We start from the raw sequence: 20540 nt of genomic DNA, 5'->3' as shown, positions 1-20540 counted from the left end.
ATAACAAATTTGTAAACAAAAATAAAAAACTTCAAAGCCAATGCTCAAAATGCCCACCATTTACTTCAATACACTTTATGATTCGCTTTCGTAAAGATCTCTTAATATCAAAATCACATTCATGAATTACGCCGTGGTTTAATTTTTCGTTTTCTTTTCAAGTAGACTTGTGTCGCTATTAGGCAGCAAAAATTGGATAATAATAAGAATAAGTAATACATTAGTATACCATTTATTAACAATTTAGTAATAACCAATTGTAATAGTTATTTATCAAATAATGCCTAGGCATAACGATTTTTCCAATAATGAGATGCGCGTTATGATTTGTGTGTTTGCTCAGTCAAATTCTAGTGGTCCAGCTGCGGCTAGAAGATATTCACAATTATACCCAAATCGAAGGCAACCCAATTACAAACTATACCGAAATATTTACAACCGCTAAGGTGAAACGTGTTCTTTACGCCCTAAAACTGAGCACGGTGGTACAAATCAAATCACTGCCGATGAAGAAGATGGAATTTTAATTTGCGTTACGGAGAATCCAGATATCAGTACTCGCCGATTGAGTCTACAAACAGGTATAAGCCAATCATCTATTTTTAGAATCATGTCACTCCTGTTCAGAATTTATTACCTCAAGATTTACCTAAGCGTCTACAATTTGCCCATTTTTTGCAAGATAAACAAAATGTTAACCCAGATTTTCTCGATACAATCCTTTTTACTGATGAGGCAACATTTACCAGACGAGGAATATTTAATTATAAAAATAATCATTTGTGGAATTCTGAAAATCCACATGCTATAAGGGAAACACATTTTCAGCACGAGTTTAAGGTTAACATTTGATGTGGTGTAATATGTGGGTATTTAATAGGTCATTTTGAACTGCCAACCAATTTAAATGGACCTCTTTATTTAGATTTTCTTCAAGAACATTAACACGAATTACTAGAGGATATACCTCTCGCTTTAAGACAAAATATGTGGTTTTTGCACGACGGAGCACTACCACATTATTCTTTACAAGTTCGTCAATACTTAAACGAACAGTTTCCGCATCGATGGATTGGTCGTGGAAGTGAGTTTGCTTGGCCTCCAAGAGGCCCTAATTTAAATCCTTTGGATTTTTCAATTTGGTTGCAAATGAAGGCATTAGTTTAAAAAGAAAAAATTACTTCTCTTCCACAACTGCGACGGAAAATAGAAGAAGCCGCGGATGTAATTAAAAATAATAGACAAGGATTATTTGATATTAAGTGATCTTTACTAAAGCGGATCATAAAGTGTATTGAAGTAAATGGTGGGCATTTTGAGCATTTGCTTTGAAGTTTTTTATTTTTGTTTACAAATTTGTTATTGTTACATATTTAAGGAATAATAAATTTTTTTTATGAAAAAATTAAAATTTATTGAACTTTTTAGAAGCAAATAACTCGATAATCGATTAAGTTACACGAATCAAAGTAGAGTAACTTTTTTGGAGAATTTAACGCTTTTTAATATTTTTCTATTATTTTAGTTGTAAGCTTAGCCCAAAAAAAGTTTACTTTGATTTAATTAACACAAACAAGTGTGACTAGCGCCTTCTATTAGCAACGTTAAATAAGAGTGCAAATTATGATTCCTCATGCCAAAAAACGTAAAATTGCCAATTTTCAAAAAGAAATTGTGAAAACATAAAAAATTATTGCGAAAATCAAAATTTAAATTTAAACTTTGAACACCCCTATCTCGAAAACTAGCAATATTTGCATAAGGTATGTTGAGCAGAATCATCATATTTTGAGGTCTAGAATCTACAGTTCAGAGATTGGACATTCTTAATGAATCACCTTGTATAAATATCCCGACAGATTCCCACTCTTTGTTGATTTAAGTTGTCTCAATATAACTCACTAAGCTGGAAAATTGTTAATATTTTTTTCGTATTATTTGAAATATTAGTTTCCATTTTTCTTATAGTTGTACAAAGTTTACAAATGATGCTATATACCTAAGTGCAAGAACTCATAGAATCCTAGTGGCGTGGGGGTATGGCAGTTAGTATCATTGTGCCGAGCCAACATTGCAAATTTCACCTATCGACACAATACAAAAAGGGGATTGTATTAATTCAGATACAGCTTGGATTTGATGGTGGTACTTTGCTATTACTGTGGTTTATCTTGGGCCACAAAGGTATGGTAACTAGTTCATGTCTGAAGTGTTTTTGTAAACTTGTTCCTACTAACTTTATTTTAGATTCATCAGCTTATGATAGTTCGATTTCTCCCCGTTGAAAAGCTTCATCTTAAATTTCTTGTTGAATAGGTACGTCAATTGAATCCGATAAAAAAATTATAATAATTATTTTCTTCATCTGTGATATCTCGATAATTTTAATTCCGATTGTATCATCTATAAAGTGGTGTACACAGCAATAAAGAGGACCCCTGGCAGCCGTGGGAGCTGATTTTGCTTAATATAGTTTGTGTTTGTGGGTTACCTTGAATATACATCTTACACATCTTCCGCATCTGCACAATATTTTGCCTTGTAGTACAACTCCTAGCTATTTACATTCGTCGATGTTTATACGAGTATGTAGCGTCTTACGAGTATTTTCTATATATGCTTGAAAACCGGACTTGATAGCGTAATCTTCGAAGGACCCCAGCTTCCTTACGATGAGGTTTCGATAGAGGTGAAAGATAGAATTTTGCTAAATAACAAATAAATGGAATATTAAACTTCACTAGCACGGATTGTATGATTTTCTCCTTGAAAATATACCGGCATTGAATTATACAATAATTATTTTCGATTACTTAAAAATTATTCCTTATTAGTTAAGTAAGTTCTCTCACTAAACTCATATCTTAGTAAATCTAAAGTAATAAACCTAAGACAGTAAACATTGATTATACGTGTAGAGATAGTACGTACTTAGACATGCAATTATCTATTACGACATTATTCCTGCCTCAGGGTCGACTCAAAAGGGGTCCATTTTGTTAGTTTTATAATATTCACATATGAGTAACCAAAATATTGGCACGTATCTTCTCACGCGTTAAAAAGAGTATATAACCACGAATTTAAGATATCTTTGAAGACACTTCCGATCTCAACAGCATAATACAATAGCATGTCATTCTATTGTAAAGTCGAATAAACCGATAATTGTTGGAATTACTCAAATATATGACAATGGATATCTCATCAATTGTATGAGCGTTATTGTCTTAAATGTTTTTGTCAAACAAATTATGTTTTTCATTCGTTTGTCGATTACTAGAATATTATTATTCATCATCCAAGTAAAAATATTGGTTATTATTGTGTTTCATAGTTTCATAATCCCGAGCGACACAAACTTCCGCGTCTGAGATAAAGAGACAGTGGTGATGGCAGTTGCAGATGGATAATTAGTAAGGTAGCTTTGAGTACTCTCAACTAGAATGTTAGATAGAAGATGAATCAATCTTTTATATAAATGGAGAAGTGAATAAACACCATAGTAAAATTACTCATCATTTGTTTGTTGGGAGCTGTCCGAAATTAAAAATGATAATGTAGGAAACCACAATGTCGAACTGTTCTTTTTCCGGGATAACCCAAATAGTGAAATTTACTTACTTGGATTTAAAATTGATCCCCAAAAATTTTTTTAACGAAATATACAGTTTGGAACAAGAGCTGTTTCTTTCAGAAAGACCACAATTAAATAAGGATAACTGACAATTATAATATTGAATTCTCTCACAAATCAAATGCGAATTAATCCATAAAAAAATATGTTATAAATATTTCTTGATTTCGAAAGTCTATTATTGTCACTGTTCTATTTATCAACAGACTCGCACCGTCAAATAATAATTCACTTCATCAGCCAGAAATAGGTACATACACTTCTCAAGTTTTAGCAGACTGACAAAATCTTGAAGGCTGTTCTTTGTATTGGAAACAATAGGAACTTTGTAAAATTCTAGTTAGATGTCATCTCAACAATTTACAATTCACTGAATCAGCAAATATGAGAGGAAGAGTGTTCTTAATAAATTATTAGATCGCGATTATATTGGAAGGTTTTCCACATTTCTTTTCATCCGCCTTTATATCGAGAATATCCCTCTAAAATTTCAATTAGTTCTACGTAGAAATAATTAATATAATCTGGGGTAATTTGGAAACCATCAACAACTTCTTTCCATAAGAAATATTATACTCCTTGATGTTAGTTTGATTCATCGTCCTTAGTTTCCCGGACTAATATACGATTTTTATGAATTGTCGGTAGTAAGATGCTTAACATTTATTTAGGAGAGCTGCTACTTAAGCTTTGAAACTGAAAAAAAGAAACAAATATTTATAATTGGATATGACTTTATTGTTTTTGAAATATTCTCCATTAAGATCAACACAGTTCTGACTGAGGTACTTCCAAACATGTGATTTTATCGTATCGCTCTTCAGGTAAATGAAAACACCGACTACGCTATTTATTTTTGATCTGCGCAAAGAAATCATTGGGTGCTAAACAAAGACTGTAGAGCGGGTAACTCATCAATTCGATGTTTGAATTGTTCAAAAACATGTTTTAAAACAGGCAAATATTTGCTTCCAAGCTGTTTCGTTTCGAGTTGATATGCATAAATCCATGATTTATCTCCTACCACGATTTTATAGACTTCTTTTGAGATGAGCGATTGAATTTTGTCAGCATTTCTTTGCAATTATTGTCACGAGCTTTTTTTAAGCAAATGTGCAATTATGTGGTATCCACCGCGAACAACTCTTTTTGATAGCGAAATGTTAATGCAATAGAGAATGTATGAAAGTAAAACTAATGCCCAAGTATGTCTCTATATCACGGTATGTCACACGACGAAATATCAGTTTGCACGTCGTCCTAGAAAATCATCGCACGAAAATATTCGCGATGTAATTCCGTTTTTTAACTAAGATGAATGTTTTAAGTATATGTAAACAACTCAAACAGCACTCGTATGCTATGAGAGATTCTGTTTGAAATAGATGCGGGGTGAGTAACTATATCGGCACATAAGGGATTTAAATTATTTGTGAGTGATTTCTTTCAGATCATTCATAAAATGGAACAGTGGTTTTTTCAATATTTTTTCATTATTAAGGCTGAAAAAAACTGGAAATTTATTTGCATCGTTTGTTCGAGTTATTTATCTATACTTTTGCTAGTAAATAAACATTGATAGAGCAATATTAGTAGAATGTATGTACCGGGGGTCCCAATAAGAATGGCCCTCGGCCATATCTCGGGAACCGTTTATAGTACAGCTTCGGGAAAAAAAATTTATAATAAAAAGCAAAAAATTAGAAAATGAATAATTTACAAATTTTGCCCGATTAATATGCATTTAAACTATGATTATCGTATTCTTCAAGAAATTCAGCGTATATTTGATTTTACAAGTTTTAGTGTATCTCTCCAAATAAGAGGTGGAGGAAGCGGGAACTTTATTATGAAATAACGCCTGTAAGTCCAGTTCTACTTAACCTATCTATGCAAACTTAGTCTTTTTGAAGAGAGATCCTTTCTACCAATGTATGTATTTTTTTAAATCTAACTAACCTTGGAAAATATTGAATAGAAACATACAGTTTTAATCAAGGAATATAAAAGTAGACCAACTTGCAATAGAATTGCGAAAACCGCATCTCGATATCTTTTTCGTATTACGAGATATCCTAAGAAATGTGTAAATTTTAAGCATTTTCCTTTAAAAATATATTACTCCGGGTTGACTGAACTGATTTCATCATTTTTTGACTCCTCAAAATTATCTTGTTCTTGTTCTATTAATAATAGTTCCAATTATCGAAACTGCGTTATGGAAGTTAAAATGGAAATATATAAAAACAAGTACCTAGTGGGCAATGAAAAAAACAAAACAAAAAGATATGTCTTGTGTCAAATTAATAAACCTAGTAATTTGTTCATTCACGTGTCATTGCGATTTGTGTGCATTAAATTCGATATAAAATTTACTTAAAAGATATATCTAAGATGATTCTTACAAACTAAGAAGCATTTGATATGATAGGCATGCGGCCTCCGCGAGGTTCTTGTGCGGCCCTTTGACACCTAGTACAAAATGGTAGTGGTTTTCCTTTTTTCTTTTTTCATTAAGAAGAAATATTGGGAATTAAAAATTGTAGAATTGTCAGGTAATTGAAAAATTATTTATTCGGATATTTCAGAATTTCAGAAATCAATTATACTTTTATCAGAATATTGCCGAAATGTTGGCTTTATATCTAAATAAATAATTTTACACTTTACTGAAAATTCCCCATTGTTTATGTAATTTACATATCTAAAAGAAACGAATAATGTTTTATGTAATATTTATTTGAAAATAAAGTAAAATCACAAAATACTATTTACAAAATTTGTCATACAGAGCAGTCACATGCTAGCAGACGATATGTTTACATCGATATTGATTGGTTGCATCATCGATTACACAGAGCCATTCATTAGTCAGCTGATTGTCTTTGTAAAAAAAATTAAAGTAGCGCTAGCAGCGCCAACTACCTTGTCTAAGAAGTAAACAAAACTCGGTTTCAGATCTCCCATTTGAGTGTCACACCTTGCTTTGGCTTTTCTCTGACTCGCATCTCTCAACGCTTCCCTATTGCGATCTTCAGCAAACTGTAGTTAACAGTGCGTGCTTATAACAGTTACACGGTTTTATTGTATTTCTAGAAAGTATACACTTTGTTAAAGATATTATTTGATATTCGATTCTTTATCCATCATGTCAAATAGCAAGAGAAGAAAATTATGTGATGGAAACAGAACATTTCATGTAGAATAGGAGTTAGATTTTTTGAAAAATGAGAAGCATTATCAGGAGGCATCTTTTAGTGCCTTTGTAAATCAAAATTCCGCTGCAGTTACTGTTACGTATAAAATAGCACATATACTTGGAAAAAGGGGTAAATAATTTAGTGACATTGTTGAAGCAGTGAGTATGCTAGATCCAAGAAATGTCGACAAATACAAACAATTACTTCTTTCCAGAAGAACTGTAACAGATCGACAGCATGAATTAGCGCAAAATGTAATAGAGCAACTTCATATAATTATACAAAATGGGGATGTTTATATTTCAATTGCTTCAGATGAAAGCACTGATGAAACAGATTCGGCACAAGTTTTATATTTTATTCGTTCTATAACTAAAGATTTTCAATGTTAAGAAGAACTACTTGCGTTGGGTACATTAACTGGAAGAACTCGCGGAGCCGATATTTTCGAAAACTTCAAAGAAGTATGTAATAAATTACAATTGAATGTCAGTAATTTAGTCAGTGTCTTCACCCATGGCGCACCTTCCATGAGAGGCAAAAAAGGATTCGTTGCTTTGTTAAAAAAGGAAAATTGATACTTGACAAAATTGATATCATTTTTTCACTACATTTTGCATCAGCAAAATCTTTGCGCAAAATCTACCATTTTGCAAGACACTCTGGATAGAACCATTGCCATTGTCATGCTCTCTTTGGTTGAGGAAACGTATAGAGTGGACCTACCATACTACTGCAAGGTTCGCTGGCTATCAACAGGTCAGGTTTTGATAAAAGTTTTGTTTTTAAGACGACAAACTTTTATCAAGAACAAGGAAAACATTGTGATCTATCAGATGAAGTATTTCTCAGAAACCTTGTATTTTTGTCTGATATGATGTCAAAACAAAACAATTTAAATATTTGCCCGTAAGGTGAAACGAGGTATATTTATGAAATGTGGCAAAAGATAGTACAATCAAATCCCTTTTTAACGCTAAAAACGATCCCATAGAAATCTGGAAAAATGCTGTTGAATATCCATGCCTTAGAGAATATGCTCGTCGTTTACTTTCCTGCTTCGGAAGTACCTACTGTTGCGAGACAACATTTTCTCTCATGTCAAAAATAAAAACAAATTTAAGAACGGAAATTACAGATGCACATTTAGAGGATCAATTGAAGCTGTGTGTTACGAAGCTTGATCCAAATATACAATTACTGTCAAACAAAAAACAAAGCCAAATAAGTCACTAACTTAGTGACTTATTATATATTTTATATGTATATTATATTTAAAATTTTATAATATTATATTTTAGTTTTTCTATATAATGCAATAAATTGTTAAATCTATAGAAAAACTATAATAATTTCACAAAAGTCACTTTCTTAGGTCAATCAGCTTATGCGGCCTCTCTTATTGCTGCCTAATTTAAATGTGGCCTCTAATGGTAAAAAGGTTCCCCACCTCTGGTATATGCCAAAGACGTCATGCCAGCAGAGTTTTTCGTCGACTCATACACCATTTAAGAACGACTGGAAATGTAAATCTTCCTGTATTTAGAAGATGCGGCAGAGGTCGTTTAGAGAAAAACACAATAAATGTTTGGCATATGTGCAATTTAACCCGCATTTAAGTATTAGAGCAATAAGTAGAGACTTGGGAATAACCAGAATCACCGTTCAACGTATTTTGACAGAACACAGGTAAATTATGATGTGAAAAGATATGTTGCATAAACAAAATATAACCGCGTAATATTATTTGTGGGCATGGTTATATGTTAACATAATAATTTATTCATCATTCCGAAAAGATATTTAAAAGAACACTATATTTCTTTTAGATTTCATCCATATCATATAGTACTACATCAACAATTGGTTGATCGTGATTACGACAGAAGGTTGGATTATTGCAACTGGTTACTACAAATTGTATATGACGACACTCAATTACTGTCACGGATTTTGTGGTCGGAAGAAGCTACATTTAGTAGTGATGGTACGATTAACCGGTATAATAGGCACTATTAGTCACAGGATGGAAAAGTTTATTATCATGGGCGATGGTCCGTGATTGTATGGTGTGGTATTGTAGATGATCAGATAATTAGACCTTTTATTTTTGACGACGCAATTAACGGGGAACGCTACCTAAATTTTATAAGGGATGAATTACCGCTTCTTCTAGAAGATATATCACTAGCACTTCGTAGGTCTATGTTGTTTCAGCACGATAGGTGTCTCACGCAATTCTCCAGACAAGTAAGAAAATTTTTAGATAGTGCTTACTCTGATAGGTGGATAGGACGTGAAGGCCTATTTTTTTGGCCAGTCAGGACACCAGACTTAACCGTCTTAGATTTCTATCTCTGTGGCCAGATTAAAGACCTTGTTTGTAAAATTAGACCCACTACTAGAGACAACATGATCGAGAGACTACGATACACCATTCAGAGTATTTCGAGAGCAGAAATTGAGACTGCTGTTCAATTTACTCTTCAAAGAATAAACTCTTGTATCGAATATCATGGGCGTCAATTCGAACATTTAGGTCGTCACTAGCGAGGTACCTTAAGTTATATTTCCATTTCAACTTCCATAACGCAGTTTCCCGGCGACAGCATAATTAATATTGTCATAATAATTGGAACTATTATTAATAGAACAAGGAAATACAATTTTGATTAGTCGAAAAATGTTAAAATCTGTTCGACATGCGGTTTTCGCTATTCTGTTGCTGCTAATTTAGTCTACTTTTATATTCCTCAATTAAAACTGCATGTTTCCATTTACCATTTTTCAAGGATAGCTATATTTAAAAAGATAAATAAATAGCGCCATCTAGCGTATACGTCACTCTTTAGGTTGTTTCGAAATGATAACTCTTACGTAGAAAGAAGTTCTCTTCAAAAAGACTAAGTTTGCATAGATAGGTTAAGTAGAACTGGACTTACAGGCCTTTTTTCATGATAAATTTCCCACCACCTCTTATTTGAAGAGATAGACTAAAACTTGTAAAATCAAATATACGCTGAATTTCTTGAAGAATACGATAATCATAGTTTAAATGCATCTTGATTAGGTAAAATTTGTGAATTATTCATTTTATAATTTTTGGTATTTAATTGCGTCCTCTGGCGGTGGACCTACAACTCTGTAAATAATTTCCAGAACAATGTATTTAAGGATCGCTAAGCTGCATAATATACTCCCCACGTGTAGGTTTCAATATAAGACGTGGTCGATGTCTACTTGTGGACCTTGTTCGAAGTAACATGGCAACTTGATGCAAATTGGACCATCTATTCCCATCATATCCAACATATTTAGTAATGGTAAAACATTAACTCTACCTCCTTATAGAAACTTATTATTTTGGCGGGCAATATGTGAACGTACGTTGTTCTGTTGCCTCGTGGACAACAATTTAGATAATATTACTTGGTTTGATCGATATTATCAACACAACGCTCGACTGTCGTATCACTATAAGTAGTGATCAGCCAGTCGTGGAGCTATTTATTTATCTTAACTATTGTCACTGATATTAATTATACACATGGTAAACGGTTACCCACGCAATGAGAAGATGCTACACAAAAAAGACCCCTTCTGATAATCACTGCAATTCCAGTCTTCAGAGGAAAAATTTTCCAATATCAGGGCCAATCTTGATATATATCTTATTTCGCATGAACATAACCATTTTTCACGCAACAAGATCCAAAGAGACTCTCTCTCTCTCTGTCACAAATGACATGGTGAATTATTTTATCCCAACGATTGTAAGAACAAGCTGCATTCTGTGAATTACGGTGAATATGACTTATACAAGAATAATAGATGTCCATGAGTTCGCTAGTCTAATGGGATGTCATTCTTATATGTAATATCAGTATCACACATAATGAAAGAAAATATAAGTTTCACTGAAACTGTCTTTTTTCAGAATTAACATCTATTTTTTTCACATATCAGCCATTTAATTGCTTACTAAAAAGTATATTCTCTACTAGCATGAGCCTTAAGTGTTCAAATGTATCCATTGAACATATTGTTTGTTTGTACAGCTTGTTGGAAAAAATTACGTACTTTTGCGAAATAAAAATTTCTTCTATTTTTGTTTATGAAAACGTCATCAAACGATTGACAGTTCTCTATTTATTTTCGCCACTATGTTTATTTTAAATAACTTTTAAGTAGATTTGATGACATTGGGAGTATTTTTAAGTATATTTATAATTTTTTAATGAATATTGTAGTTAATATATGGATAAGCTCATTGTGAAGTCAATATAATAACATCATAAAGAAAACGTTACTAAAATGTGTTGATTAGAAATCGTATTAAAAGTTTATGAAAACAGAGTTGAAAAAAAAAATAACAGTAAATGAAACTACTGTTTGGCTATCAGTTGGGATGAAATACTCGTAAATCGTTATCAAAACAAACCTTTCATGCCTTGTATAGAGGGATAAAATTATCTTAATACCTTCAGGTATTTGTGGATTAGCCTGTTACCTGAAACCTTAATAGGAAAATATTTTTGATTGAACGTAGACTTTCTAAAAGAATAATTTTAATGTTTAATTAGAGCGCCAACAGCTTACAGTATCGTTAAATTTACTCGACTCTCTTTTCATCAACTTATGACGTTATTTCCCGAAATTTGATTTTTCTATAACTTAACATATTAAAAATGAATATGGAATATGGAATTTTTCATGCCATCGAATCATTCTGATGGGTGGTTTTGAGAAAAGTTGTATCCCATTAGCCTCCTTTAATTAAAAAATCGAAGAAAACAATCAATCCAAGATCTTATTCACTTTGTATATTGAAACTATGTGTCACTATTGACATTTCTTCAGGGGTAGATAAAATTTTTACATCAATTGTATGCAATTCTGCAAAGTACTGAAAATTAATTTATAATAATAATTATAATATATTATATAGAATATATTTTAGAAACGAGAAAATATGTTGGAGTAATAGGATACCCTATATGTTATAGAGAAAATGATTATATAAATGGATAGAGCGAATATATATTTATTAATTAAAAGTACCGTTTTACTGCTTGGCCTTCTTGCATTGAATGTAATATCTGCATTGAGACAACACTACATAGATTCTAAATGAATATTGATGTATTGAATTTAATTCGGAAACAATTCTGTTTCTCACAATTAATAAATAGAATCGATATGCCAACGACATTTTCGCTGAAGTTTCCTCCGACGTTTTACATTCTGCGTTACATGAGAAAATTTGAAAATGCAATATCATACTGCTCAGTCGATTTTTTGTAATCATTCGAATATATCAGTAGAGTACATGTCTGTAAATTAAAAGTTCCCGGATCACAAAAAAATAGTTATCACTGAGCTGTAATGTTTTTACCTTTAAAATAAGTGCTCTATACTTGTCAAGCACAGTGCTGCTCTATAAGGGCTCACTTCCGAGGTTTTAGAATTAATGTGGAAAATCACGTTTTAAGGTGAGTGTGTAAGAATGATAGTTCTAAAAACTGTGTCGGCTAGGATATGTGCTGTAGAGTGGTACCATCAATTGCGCTCTAAAATCTTATAGCCTCGCCGAGATATTGATTTCAAGATACCGAGCCCCGTATGACTTCCTTCGAGAATTACGAGTTCCAGTATTAGGTTATGTTAGGCCAACTGACCACACTATTTACATTGCCTCCGCACCAACACACACACAATTACAATATCTGACGCGCGCTTTGATAACCAAGTTATCATAAGTTTACCTCAGTCTCTCAAGACTCGAAACGCGGGTCAGCCAGTCTAATTGTGATTTTTGGTATATTGTTAGTGTAAATAGTGTATTCAGTATCAATATCACCAACAGTTCCAAAAATTACAACTTAGGTTAGGTTGGGTAGGCGATGAGTTTTTGGAGTGAGATTGGTAGCGTTCCACGGCAATCTGTCAGCAATCTGCAGCAAAGCAGGAGTGAAACGTGGTACTCATAGTTTTCGAAGGAAATCATACCTGACTTGGCACGGCATTTCTAAAAACGATAAAATCAATATCGCAGCAAGGTAAGGAGTAGGATAAGGTAAAAATTATAAAAATGAAACAGTTATACTAAAAACTTTGTATCATGTTTGTGTTAAAAGTAAATTTTATTTTTTGTGAAATTGCTCAATTCGTTCCACTTTTTACAGAAACTTTTATACCAACAAAATAATACGTTTCTGTTAAAATTTTGTAAAATTTTCATAATAACTATCAAGAAGCATTCTGAATCGAATGGTTTACATATTTTTCATAAAAAAATCCTTAATAAGAGTCCAAAAGAAAGTATGTACCAAAAATATCTTCAAAATGTAGATGTTTCCTTATTTGACTTACAAAATAGTTAAAATAGGTGAATATCTACTTTTCTTCCAATATATACTGTATATTGAAATGTTTCAATTAGTCTAGAACTGTTATTGATAAAAGAATAGCGAATGGTATACAAAGAATATAAATAAATTGGTATTTGGTTGAAACTTTTGGGAAAAACCAAATCGACGTTTTCTAGTTGAATTCCCAAACGATGAATGATAGATGTTAAATTCACATGAAAAAAATTAGCTTTTAATCACATGTCCTGATTTATATCAGGAATTCTTTGAGTAATATGTCTAATAATATTTTTTTCATATAGTTATAAATAAAAACACTTTTTCAATATAACAATATGAAAAATATTTGTGTATTGCCGACTTAAAATTAAGCATGAACTAGCACAATAGTTTTCCAATACCCACTGTGAGCATACACACTCCCTTAAAATCGCTGTAATTAAACTGAATAATGGAAATAATTCTAATTCGAATAAATAAATTACGTGACAGTGAATTTCAAAAATAAATTTTTACCGACAACAAACACAAATTAAATTCATGGCATAGTTGAGAACTAAATTCTTCGTATTTGCTTCCAGTGCCAAGTTCTGGTTTTAGATTAGAAGTGACACAACTAATACTAATGATCCTAATATTATAAATAAGCCAAGCTTCTATTATTTGAAAGAGAAGTGTTTCAATTACAAAAAAATGGTCTCCAGGACGCGTCACTAATGTTAGTACAGTCAAGTTTTACCGGGTAAACAATATTATACTCGATTCTTCTCAAACATCTCCAACATCTGAAGATATAACTAAGCTGGAATTTCTGGAACCGTTGGCGATATACAAACTGAATACACTGTTTACACCACCACTACACCAACACTCACGATTACACTGTCTGATGTGGGTTTCGATAGGCAAGTTAACGTCTTCAGAAACTAAAGGTAAAATGTTTACAGTGTAATCGTGAGTGTTGATGTGTGGTGGTGTATACAATGTATTCAATCTGTAGATATATATGGCATAATTGTCCTGTATATTGAATTTTCCGCCGTTAATTCATAAGAAACCCAACTTTCGAGCTTCTTTGGGTATCCAATCTTATGTAAATTGTTTTATATTCCACGTTTAGTTATAAAGCACTGTCGCGAAATGAATTTTGTCAGTCTAACTTGTTCTTTCAAGAATTTTGTCAATTTTTTCAACGGTTGGCCGTTGAAAGAAGGTGATGTTCTTTTTCATTAAAATTTTTGGAACGATTGGAACAAACAAATTCTGACACTGGCATTAATTTGAGCACTCATTGCTAAAAAGAGTACACCATTTTTGATGAGCCCGAGCTGCAGTTTTTACTCTTTAAAAGTAAAAAAGCAAAATGTGACGGAACTGTCCTTCGGAAATCTCCAAAAGAGAAACATTTCTCAATTTCTATAAGTATCCTATTCACGGCTTCGTTGAATGAGCATGAATGACTACGGATAAATAACCGTCCATCTATTAGAAAAAAACCAAAATTATATTTGTATGCATGTCAGTGTCTGTTATACGCAAATAGTAATATGGGTATACTATGTGTGTAAGCAAAATAATAATATTCCAGTTACCAATTAAGCAAAAAATCTTTAGAATTTGTCAATGTTTACTAAGAATTTGTTGAAAATACTATCGATTGATTTACTATAATGGAATATATATCACCAAATGGTGCTTAACGGAGACGAATATTAACGGAGACGAATATTGTTTCCTTGTGTTTTTATTACCCAGTAATTTTATAGCGCCTAACATTTATGTGCAGTCTCAATTTATGAACGAGTACTAAATGCAATTTTGACAATTTAGTGTTATCGACATTGCAAAAATTATCTTTCCATGAAATGAATCATGTTATGAAGACAGCCTAGCATGTTATATGATGGCGGTTCAACGGAGAAATAACTTTTCAGTGAAAACGTTACTTTACAAAAAATATCTGTTTGATTCAACATAATCTCTTTTTAATTCTATACTCTGCTATTTAGAACAGAAAGTAATCGAACGTACATAGGTAAATGTTGCGGATTAGACAATAAATTGTTGGGACAAATTATTTTCAGGATATTATTAACATTTTCAAGTTTTTTAATTGTTTCCTTAGGTAAAAATAATGTTCGATTGAAACTAGAAATTAATCTTTCTTGTATTTAACCTACAACGAAAATAATTTATATGAATACCGAAATTAATCTATCAGATTTAAGTAAAATTACTAGGAGGAAAATAATTAAACGAACCATATAATAAACGTAGCCAAAATGTTTTCAAATTCAGTCAAACCACCCTCGTATACATTCTGTGAAATATGATATAAAATTATATCAAAATAAATGTAAATATCTTACCAACAAAAACTTTTCACTTGAATTCGTACGAATAACAAATACCCCATCGTTATTCCACGAAACATGACATGACGGATATTACTGACGATATCTGCGCAATCATTCTTGTGAAAACATAGCGTGACATTTATATTAAATTTTCGATATTAGTATTTCACTCAATGAAACCTGCAGTCTCTTTTTTTTTTCGAAACCTTGCATGGTAGATAATAATTATTATAATTACTACAGCCGCATTTTGTGAAAATTCTGCAATAAAATGGTAAAAAGAAGCATGATTCCAATACATTCCGAAATATTTCGCAAACATTGAGGTTGAATATAGATTTAGTTTATATCAAGAAATATGAACGAGTTTCCTTTTTCCATTACTAGTCATAGAAGTCATTTTCGTAGCACGTATAGCCAACTATGAAGTTTACATTCATCACCTTAGAGCTACTAGAGGTTAATAATTTGTTTATTATCAACCACTTGTCAATTATGAAAAAATTTAATTTTTGTTTAATTTTAAGATAGTATTATAGAAAAAACCCATACTTACTCTAACAACAAAATTTTAGTTTGAAATTATGCTAAATTCAAAATTAGGGCAAAATTCAATGTATATCAATTATTTATGGAAATTATAACTGATGGTGCAATTATGGCATATCGCATCAGAAAGATTAGAGGTGGGTATGTTGACGACAATGTTATTCACAGTAGCAGGACCAGGAGCAGGTACAACGAGAGTTGTAGAAGGAGAATTTGTAAGTAGTATTTCAACTGTTGATGTATCCAGCGAAGTTGATGTTTTTTAACAACAAGGCTGCCTGCAAGATAGCTACCGCTGTTGATTTACAACCCCAATGTTGTTTTAGTTGTGGAGTACTTCCACCACCAGAGGCTAAAATAGTAGAAGAAACCTTCTAAAACTGTAGCCTGTGTAAGATGTGGGGTTTGCTGATTTTAAATAATCTGCCATTTTACTAGACACTTGAAAAATTGTGTTTTGGCCAATATTTTGCTTTACTACCTTTCCGTTCAAATATTAATTATAATAATGTTATTATTGTTATTACATCGGAAAGCAACACGTTCATCACCACGACAAGCATTGGCTACTCTTATTGCCAAAACAGCCTGGAATCTTTGAATATTAGAGTGAGGTTTTTATGGAATGGAAAAGTTACTTACATTAGGGTTTGTGAATGGCATTTTTCCTTTCAAGATAGCTTCTAACTTGAAAAATTTGGATGTCTCTCAGCAACAGCGTGGCCCTCTATATCGAATAATGGAAATACAGACTAAAAGCTTTTTTATCTTGAATGTTTTTGAACAGATTCATACATATTTTAAGTAATCACAGGTACATTTTTATTCTGTACTAGTTTTTAAGAGTGTCATAGATTTTAGGGTACAAAACTATTGATTTTTCCTGCAATAGTTCTTCACTAGCTTGTGCTACTAACTATTTCAGGAGTAGTACAAGTTAATTCGCAATAAAAACACCAACATAAAACTTTGTGTTCAAATGTCAATTTTGATATTTAGCTAGCCTTATAATTTTTTCAAAAGTAAATGAACTTTAGCTTGTCTTTCCGTGCTTCTTGATTTTTATAAAAAATAATTTTCTGCCATAAATTTGTCTATTAGTGGGGAAAATTGTATATATACCTTTTTCCTCTCGGGGCTATATCACTCGCGAAATAATCTTGGTACTCGATCAATAATAATAGAATTCACAATTTGGTGTATGATATAGTATCTTTTATTCTTCAAAACCTATCTTTAACTGGTAGAAATTCAAAACATCCTCTTTCATCTTAATTTAGGGCTTAATATGATTTGACTATTAAGTAATGAGTTTAATTATCATTACCTTACTTCAATTAGTGTTGACTGTTATATAGGGTGAATAACCTGTATTTATACTCTGTCTTGTGTGCAATTAGTAATGTTTTATTAAGTCGCCTGGTGTCAATTCTTGACATATTTGCTAAATGTAACAAATAAAACCGTTGTTTATATCCAAGCCTGCTATTGTAGTTCCAATTATCTTGAGTTTAGTTTAATAGAGCTCAGATTTTCTATTTTTTTCTAAAAAAATTCTTTGTAGAGACCTTTTAAAAGATAAAACAATATTTTTTTCAAGACTCAATTGACATGATTTTAATCTTAAGCGAATGCCGTGAAAACATCTTTCTGGCCTCAAATATACATACTAAATATCCTGAACGAGACCATCCGCAAAACATAAATTTTGAAACAGTACTGGTAATATTTTTGGAAACAGGTAATGTTGCTTATACGAAGAAAAAGATGGCGATGACAATTACTATTATTGGTGTAATAATCAGTAGTTTTAGAATCAAAAACATGAATAAAATCATTCTCCCAATAAGACTAGTTTATTTGTATATGTATAATATTATATTCATATCAACTTTGGAGATCGGAAGTTGAATTTCATTTGTTGTAATTTATTATTAATATCATTAATAGATATGGTCAACAGATTGAATTGTTGGACGATCCTCAGCCTCTGTCGTGTAAACTTCCGTTTTGATAAATCTGTTATAAATTTGATGTGGTAGATTGTTTCACTGCATCAATAATATATAATATGGATAATCATAATTATGCCTCAACTCAGCTCCAGTTTATGAGTTATTTATTATCAGGGTATCATTACGTATTAGTATGAATACTCTAATACGAAATATTAATAGGAATCAAAATTATGGAGGTACGAAATTATCGCGAAAAGTTAATATGGCGCAACAAAATTGGCAACAATTCAATTTTCTTCAAATTTTGCTTTAAACCTCCATTTTCTAGCTTAACCTAAATAATGCGCTGTATTCCTGGAAAAAACTGTCAAAGTTTCCAAAAGTTTCCATTGAGGTAAACGTCTCTCAAAAGAAAGCCACTAATTTACCGAACACATAACTTCATTACACAAAAAAATCGTTAATGATACAAATGTTCTTCTAGTTTTGGAAAAAGCCAGTAATTGCTTATGCTCAAATCGAAGCATGCTTGAGCTATTGCGGCTGTTGCAATGGCAAAACTGTGGCGGGCTACATTTTCCTTGTGCAAGAGAATACTTTTGTCCAACTTCCTCCGGCTTTTTTAATGCCTAACTCAATTTTAAGAGTAAATTGGCATGGGAATTGTGACCCTTTTGAAGGAATCCCACTAAAATACGACTTCAACATCCTAAACTACGATTAACATAACCTTCCTGGCAGAGGTTGTGTTTTGAAAATGAACCCCGATGTTTCCATCCTTTACTCTGTTATATAACACATCCATTGTTACTAACTATGAAACAGAATATTTTTTCTCTTATCTTCAAAGACAACTGTGAATATATTTTCGAGTTTTCTTATGTGCAACTGTTCCAATTCGTGCACAGTGTATAGTGTATTGTGGTTTGAAGAACCACCATATTCAAGCGTTTGTCATACATCGATTTTGTAGCACGGACATAGACTTTTTAATATTTTCTTGTGTGACAGCAGTTGTAAGTGTTCGACGTGTATGTTCTAACCACATTTAAACACCAACTTTTCACAAAGTCATATTCTATTGTTCCCCAATAGATCTAAACTTTGTGAATTTTTTTACCGCAAATATTAAATCATCGAACGTTGTGCAGCACTGTCCAATTTGTTTCTGAGATGTTACTCTCTAGTTCTGTAGTGTATTCTATGCATAATGTGACGTTATGAATGAGCTAGGGGTGGAAGAAGTGATCCAGACTGATCCCTTGGTAAATGTCATTGAGAAATGTATGCCTTGAATCATGATTATTTTAAAAACTGAGGAAATATAGAACAAAACATCAAAAATCAGATATATTTGAATAGTTGAAAATGAAATTGATTTAATAGAAAATAATGCGAGCTCTGATATCCACTACTGATCTAAAGTTTTTACCCACCCCACAACTAAATATCAAAATATTACACTTAAATAAATTTCTCTTTCATATTGTCAAGCAAAAGTCGAAATAGTATCTTACAAACCAAAAATAGTAGTGTCCGTTATTTGTTGACTCAAAAATAGAGCATCTGTATATTTTGCCGGTGAGTAATACAAGTTAAAATTTGTAAGTACCGGCTGATTTTTTGATTAATCTATACCTTGTAAATTATTTCTTTTGTTTGTTATTGTTTCTTTTGTGAAGTTCAGTACGAATTGTTTTCATTTATCAAAATTCAAAATTGTAGGTTTTAAGATGAGTAAAACCAAGGAACTATCTGTGTTCATAGTCTAGGAAAAAGTATCATTGCCGCCGATTTAAAAATACCATGAAGTGACGTGAACGACAACGTGGAAAAATCGCATCCACCAGGTGCTTTGGCGATAGACAACGTTCTGAGCAGCCTCGAAATACGATAACTGCTCAAGATTATTGGTACAGGTTTCCTGTACAGTACTATTACATTAAAATATGCCGGTTAGCGGAAGTCACTGACTTTTCTCAGCTATTCTCACTGAACTCTACAATTCCAATCTGGATAAGGTTTTATGGAAATATTTTATTATGGGAGAAATTTTATCAAATGAAATAAATGGAGTTTGAGAAAATATGTAGATAATAGTTGAAAGGCGAATTCATTTACATGAAGAATCATTTTAGCAAAGTTTTCATACATACTTTTCAATTTGGTTGGTATAACTCTAGCTTTGGGGCTCCGCTAGTCAGATATTTCAAACCAAAGAATTAAGAAGCATAACAAGTGTTCCTGGGCTCTGCAGAAATAATGATCTTCACTGAGACCTAGAGATGGACATCGACACTATCAACACGTGAATGTCGAGATCCTGGACAAAAACGATCCATTAAGAATACTCAAGCAGAAGTAACCTTTTGAGTAAGAGTAAATAAAACAACAGATAAAGCAGAGTAAGTAAATACCTGTTACATGTAAAAAATAACCAGAACCTAAAGTACACTAGCGATTAGATT

General features: G+C 32.0%; 1 protein-coding gene across 5 annotated transcripts in view; it reads right to left on the bottom strand.

Moving 5' to 3' along the window:
- The window catches only part of LOC130442468 (uncharacterized), a 501073-nt gene that overhangs the window by 360097 nt on the left and 120436 nt on the right, over nt 1-20540 (bottom strand). Inside the window, exon 2 of one of the 5 annotated variants that reach the window (XM_056776610.1) lies at nt 16757-16841. The exons of the other annotated variants lie outside the window; for them this stretch is intronic. The gene's annotated coding sequence lies outside the window, so the exon portion shown is untranslated. The remainder of the gene's footprint in view (nt 1-16756; nt 16842-20540) is intronic. 5 annotated transcript variants of the gene reach the window in all.

This window comes from Diorhabda sublineata, chromosome 4 (assembly GCF_026230105.1).
Source record: "Diorhabda sublineata isolate icDioSubl1.1 chromosome 4, icDioSubl1.1, whole genome shotgun sequence".
Classification (NCBI taxonomy): domain Eukaryota; kingdom Metazoa; phylum Arthropoda; class Insecta; order Coleoptera; family Chrysomelidae; genus Diorhabda; species Diorhabda sublineata.
Note: the sequence above shows the minus strand (reverse complement) of the source record. Positions and strands in the feature narration are given on the sequence as shown.